Source organism: Bos indicus x Bos taurus, chromosome 23 (assembly GCF_003369695.1).
Source record: "Bos indicus x Bos taurus breed Angus x Brahman F1 hybrid chromosome 23, Bos_hybrid_MaternalHap_v2.0, whole genome shotgun sequence".
NCBI classification, from domain to species: Eukaryota; Metazoa; Chordata; class Mammalia; order Artiodactyla; family Bovidae; genus Bos; species Bos indicus x Bos taurus.
In genome coordinates, this window is record NC_040098.1 from 31,173,874 (window position 1) to 31,180,527 (window position 6,654).

Below are 6,654 nucleotides of genomic sequence, written 5' to 3' on the forward strand. Positions count from 1 at the left end.
TTTTTCCTTCTGGCTTACTTCACTCTGTATAATAGGCTCCAGTTTCATCCACCTCATTAGAACTGATTCAAATGTATTCTTTTTAATGGCTGAGTAATACTCCATTGTGTATACGTACCACAGCTTTCTTATCTATTCATCTGCTGATGGACATCTAGGTTGCTTCCATGTCCTGGCTATTATAAACAGTGCTGCGATGAACATTGGGGTACACGTATCTCTTTCCCTTCTGGTTTCCTCAGTGTGTATGCCCAGCAGTGGGATTGCTGGATCATAAGGCAGTTCTATTTCCAGTTTTTTAAGGAATCTCCACACTGTTGTCCATAGTGGCTGTACTAGTTTGCATTCCCACCAACAGTGTAAGAGGGTTCCCTTTTCTCCACACCCTCTCCAGCATTTATTATTTGTAGACTTTTGGATCGCAGCCATTCTGACTGGTGTGAAATGGTACCTCATAGTGGTTTTGATTTGCATTTCTCTGATAATGAGTGATGTTGAGCATCTTTTCATGTGTTTATTAGCCATCTGTATGTCTTCTTTGGAGAAATGTCTATTTAGTTCTTTGGCCCATTTTTTGATTGGGTCGTTTATTTTTCTGGAGTGAAGCTGTAGGAGTTGCTTGTATATTTTTGAGATTAGTTGTTTGTCAGTTGCTTCATTTGCTATTATTTTCTCCCATTCTGAAGGCTGTCTTTTCACCTTGCTAATAGTTTCCTTTGATGTGCAGAAGCTTTTAAGGTTAATTAGGTCCCATTTGTTTATTTTTGCTTTTATTTCCAATATTCTGGGAGGTGGGTCATAGAGGATCCTGCTGTGATGTATGTCAGAGAGTGTTTTGCCTATGTTCTCCTCTAGGAGTTTTATAAAACTTTTTTTAATGGGTCTCAAATTCTGTGACAGATTTTTGGTCAAGTTGTTTTCATTAAAAAGTACTGATTCTAAAAACTAATAACTTAAACTGCCACACACAAAACATATGGTCCACAAAAACATTCTCCTTTCCTTCTGAAGGTTTTACGATGCATTGTTATCATTAACCAGTCTTTTACTATTAAACTTAAATGGCCAATTGAGACAAACAGTTCTGAGACCGTTCTTCCACCACTGATTAAGACTGGGGTGGCAGGTGTTGGGGATAATATTCATTTAGCCTTCTGAGCTTTCTGGGCAGACTTGGTGACCTTGCCAGCTCCAGCTGCCTTCTTGTCCACTGCTTTGATGACACCCACAGCGACTGTCTGTCTCATGTCACGCATAGCAAAACGGCCCAGGGGAGGATAATCAGAGAAGCTCTCGACACACATGGGCTTGCCAGGAACCATATCAACGATGGCAGCGTCACCAGATTTCAAGAATTTAGGGCCATCTTCCAGCTTTTTTGCAGAACGACGATCTATCTTCTCCTTCAGCTCAGCAAACTTGCAAGCAATGTGAGCTGTGTGACAATCCAGCACAGGTGCATATCCAGCACTGATTTGGCCTGGATGGTTCAAAATAATCACCTGAGCTGTGAAGCCAGCAGCTTCCATGGGTGGATCATTTTTGCTGTTACCAGCCACATTGCCACGACGGACATCTTTGACAGACACGTTCTTGACATTAAAGCCCACATTGTCCCCAGGAAGGGCTTCACTCAATGCTTCATGGTGCATTTCTACAGACTTCACTTCAGTTGTTACATTGACTGGAGCAAAGGTGACCACCATGCCAGGTTTGAGAACACCAGTCTCCACACGACCCACAGGGACAGTACCAATACCACCAATTTTATAGACATCCTGGAGAGGCAAACGCAAGGGTTTGTCAGTTGGGCGAGTTGGTGGCAGAATGCAATCCAGAGCTTCAAGCAGGGGGGTTCCACTGGCATTGCCGTCCTTACGGGTGACTTTCCATCCCTTGAACCATGGCATATTAGCACTTGGTTCCAGCATGTTGTCACCACTCCATCCAGAAACTGGCACAGATGCTACTGTGTCGGGGTTGTAGCCAATTTTCTTAACGTAGGTGCTGACTTCCTTAACAATTTCTTCGTATCTCTTCTGGCTATAGGGTGGCTCAGTGGAATCCATTTTGTTAACGCCAACAATTAGTTGTTTCACACCCAGGGTGTAAGCCAGAAGGGCATGCTCACGGGTCTGCCCGTTCTTGGAGATACCGGCTTCAAATTCACCAACACCAGCAGCAACAATCAGGACAGCACAGTCAGCCTGGGATGTGCCTGTAATCATGTTTTTGATGAAGTCTCTGTGTCCTGGGGCATCAATGATGATAACATAGTACTTGCTGGTCTCAAATTTCCACAGGGAGATATCAATGGTGATACCACGCTCACGTTCAGCTTTAAGTTTGTCCAAGACCCAGGCATATTTGAAGGAGCCCTTTCCCATCTCGGCAGCCTCCTTCTCGAACTTTTCAATTGTTCTCTTGTCGATCCCGCCACATTTGTAGATCAGATGGCCAGTCGTGGTAGACTTCCCTGAATCTACGTGCCCAATGACAACGATGTTGATGTGGGTCTTCTCCTTTCCCATTTTGGCTTAGGTTTAACGGTGGTTTTCATGACACCTGTGTCCTGGCGGCAAACCCGTTGCGAAAAAGCTATTTAAAGTTTTAAAACCCAGGAAATTATTTTCCTAGGAGCTAAGAAATTACAATATGCTACAACCTCTTGCACTTACAATTCATTTCTGCTTTGATGTGTGTGTGTCTAGGAGACAGGCCTACTAAAAGGCCTGGCAAAAGAATTAAACAATCTTGCTGAAAGGACATGACTCAGTTATGTGACTCCTGAAGGAATCCAAGAAGGAACAAAAAAAACATCTTGAAAGCAAGATGTATACCTGGGGATGGAAAACCATCAACAGACTGTTCTATCTTTGGCAACTGGGAGGCACATAAAGATTAACTGGGTCTGTCCTTGAGGCAGAAAAACAGGGATACAAAAATGTTAACTGCACAGGATTATCATTGAAGGCCACTTGGCCTGCTATGATCATAGAAAGATGTACAAGCAAGTCTCAGAAAGTATAATAAAGCAGGCTTGAGGTCAGTTTGGGCACCTTCACCTCCTGGTGGTGTTGGTCCCCTGATCCCCACTGTAACTTTCTTGAGTGTTTCTCATTCTTTCGTCACCTGGTGCTTTCAGGAACCTGTGCTGTCGAGCTGGACTTGACATGTGTGTGATCTTTTTAATCACAAAAATTGGTGGTGGTGGGGCGGGGGGAAGCTATAGAAAAAGAACTACTACACTGTATAAATGTATATATGTGGAAGTGGTATACACAAGAAAAATTTTCCAATCAGAAAATACGAGTTTTCATCTTGAGTCCACCCCCTTTTTAAACTGTTGGAATAGGAGCTTTGGTGAACATTCTCAAACTTTTAAACAATTACAAGACCATCGCAAGTTTTGTTTTTGACAAGACATTCCTTCAATCTTGCACATCTATTTAGAATTTACACATCTTATTTCTATTTTATTATCTAGGAAAGAATGAAAATAAGCACTTCTTTAAGAATTATTCTGTTGAATTTTCACAAAGGGACCAAGAATACTGAAAAATGAAAGCAAATGGACAGTAAAGTCATCAAGACTCAGATACAAATACATTTTTTCCTTTTTATTTCAACTTTTTTCCCTTGAAGCTCTTTGTTATCCTTTATGTCATTTTGAATTATTTTCTTCTTTTTGAATTTCTGTTTCAGTTTCACAGTGTCTGTTTTCTACTAACAATTCTTGGACATTACATCAGAAGAAAATAATCAACAATATTTCAACATCAGAACTGCATCAAGTTGCAAATTGAAAATTGTTACAAACTTAGAAGCAATAGGGGGCCATATAGGGACATTCACTATACAGGAACTTGGTGTTAGAAACTATCCATTAGCTACCTATCCCTCCTCAGTTCAGAAGCTTGCATTTTATCTCATAAAGAAACATGTGATTGGACAAACAGCATCATTGAGTATTTTATTGCCTAATTCAGTAATGATCCCTTTATATTCTATTGAAGTGAGAGGTCTTGGGTAATTCACAAAACATAATTAGTTTTCCATTCAGTATCTTAAAAATAAGGCTAATAGTGTCTATGTCAAAAAGACTACTATAACTATCAAAGGAAATCATGCAAGTAAATGCTTTGTGTCATGTCCACACATATGGTTCTTGGATTCTCCCAGAACACCACCTAAACATGTAATATCTTCTTGTAGCTATGGCTGTCCAATAGCAATATAATAAAGCCATAAATGAGTCACTTTTATAACTTTTAATTTTGTAGTAGTCTCATTAAAAATAAAAATAGATGGTCTTGGTTTAAGAAGACTATATAAATGACTTGGTATATCAAACATCACTTAAATAAATAGTCAATAAAAATTATTAGTGATATGGGTTAAATTTTAAATATCATATTAAGTCTTTGAGGTCTGGTATATATTTTATACTTACAGCACATCTCATCTTTTCAAGTGTTTAATACTCAAAGTGGCTAGTGGCTACCATTTTGGACAGTGCAGCATTAAACCTGTATGTCATTGATTTTCAGATTTTCTGAATTGAGTATATATGGCATGAGTGTGTTCTGTCTCTCAATTTACAAGTTTAATTCCTCATAAGAATTATGTATTAAATGAATCCATAGTCTAGATTTTTTTTTTTTGAATTGAAGTATAGATGATTTGGAGAAGGCAATGCACCCCACTCCAGTACTCTTGCCTGGAAAATCCCATGGATGAAGGAGCCTAGTAGGCTGCAGTCCATGGGGTCGCTAAGAGTCAGACACGACTGAGCGACTTCACTTTCACTTTTCACTTTCATGCTTTGGAGAAGGAAATGGCAACCCACTCCAGTGTTCTTGCCTGGAGAATCCCAGGGACGGGGGAGCCTGGTGGGCTGCCGTCTATGGGGTCGCACAGAGTCGGACACGACTGAAGTGACTTAGCAGCATAGATGATTTACAATATCATATTAGTTTCAGGTGTACAAAACAGTTACTCAACATTAATTTTTAAAATTCCAAACTTGTTCATGGGGCAAAAAGAAAAAAAAGTATACCTTATTATTATGAATCCCTGATAATCCAATAGACATGCAGTTTTCTCCAGGAGCAACACATTATGACCCAGAAGTGTTTCTGCAAACCTTCTTAATATTGGAAAGAATCATATTTTATAGCACCAATCACAGTAATCCTCCTTAGCAGTTCACAAGCTAAAGAATACTGAAGGTACAAGCCTGTCAGGCAAATTATATTCTTCCAATTTCAAGAGGAACTCAAAATTACTTTGTGAATATTGGCAAAAGTTCATTAACGGGCAAACCAGAAGGAGAAGGTATTAACCACTAGAAATCTACTGTCAGAAAATCTGTTTTCTTGTGGTCTTGTGTAGTTCAAAGAACACAGTTTTAATCATAGTAGATCCCAGTATTCAAGAAATGTCCAGGAACAAGCTTATTTTCCTTCGAATATCACTAATGAGCACACTTTTCTGTCTTTATCCACCATCCACATCCATGTGTCTACTGATTACTCACAAATCCAAGGCTGGGAGTAATTGAGTTTGCCATGTAATGTTCTCTCAAATGTGCAGCACATAGATCTTGAGTTTAACAAGAGCAAAGCTGGCTCATCTTCTCCATTTCCAATCTTTCTCCCACTTCCAAAAGAATTTTTAAAACATTTTCTGCAGTTTTTTTTCCATTTGTAGTGACATGGCTTTTCTTGCCTTCCTAAATAACTGAATGACTGAGCAAACACACACATATTTTTTCTTTATCCCTAATATCTTGTGGTTGTATGTCTTTGGTCTCACTCTCATAGTCTAACACTCCTCTCCATTGCTAAAGCTGTTGTTTCATTCATGCCTTATGAAGAAGAGATTTTGGATTATTGGTGAGTCTGCTGAATTACCCTGGTGCATAGGTTAGAAGGGGTGGGGGGAAGCCCCTTAAATTGCAAGGCTGAATGCTTTGCTCTAAGGTGTTTTACTGGTTGTGGCTTTCCTCCATCAAATCTAGTCCTTAATATTCCAGTGGAACGAACAGCAAATACCACGGAGCGTTTTAGGCTAGAAAGAAGCTGAATTTCAATGGCCTTGGATGTCTCAGTTTAAGACATTTTTGTGCATGTGTGCTCAGTCATGTCTGACTGTTGGTGCCCCATGGACTGTAGCCTGCCAGGCTCCTTAGTCCATGGAATTTTTCAGGCAAGAGTACAGGAGTAGTTTGCCATTTCCTACTGCAGGGGATCTTTCTGACCCAGGATCAAACCCGCCTCTCTTGCACCTCCTACATTGGCCCGCCGATTCTTTACTACTGAGCCACTAAGACAAATTTGGAGGAAATCTAAAAGCCAGATACTGAGACTTGATTTGATTTCTTGTCAGCGTAATAGGAGACCCCAACCATGTTTTAAGGCCACTGTGGAAACTTCCTGTGGTTATCTGATAACTTCCAATCTTTTGCCTTGCCCCGGGCTCGATCCCTGGCACAATTTCTATACGCTAGAGTGTCAATATCCTTCTTTGGTTTCTGAGGGTCTCCGGCCTAAAACTTGGCATTAAACGCTACTGTCAAGAGGCTCAGGAATCCAGAGCCTCAGGAAACAAAATTAATTTCCAGAAAAGTATTAGCAAGAAAGTAGCCAGTGA

At 40.2% G+C, this 6,654-nt stretch overlaps 1 pseudogene across 1 annotated transcript; it reads right to left on the bottom strand.

Annotated features, from left to right (window-relative positions):
• Positions 1 to 863: 863 nt before the first annotated feature.
• Positions 864 to 2,582, bottom strand: LOC113881619 (annotated as a pseudogene). The gene has a single exon (XR_003508107.1). The product of XR_003508107.1 is annotated as an elongation factor 1-alpha 1 pseudogene (transcript).
• Between the last annotated feature and the right edge of the window lie 4,072 nt (positions 2,583 to 6,654).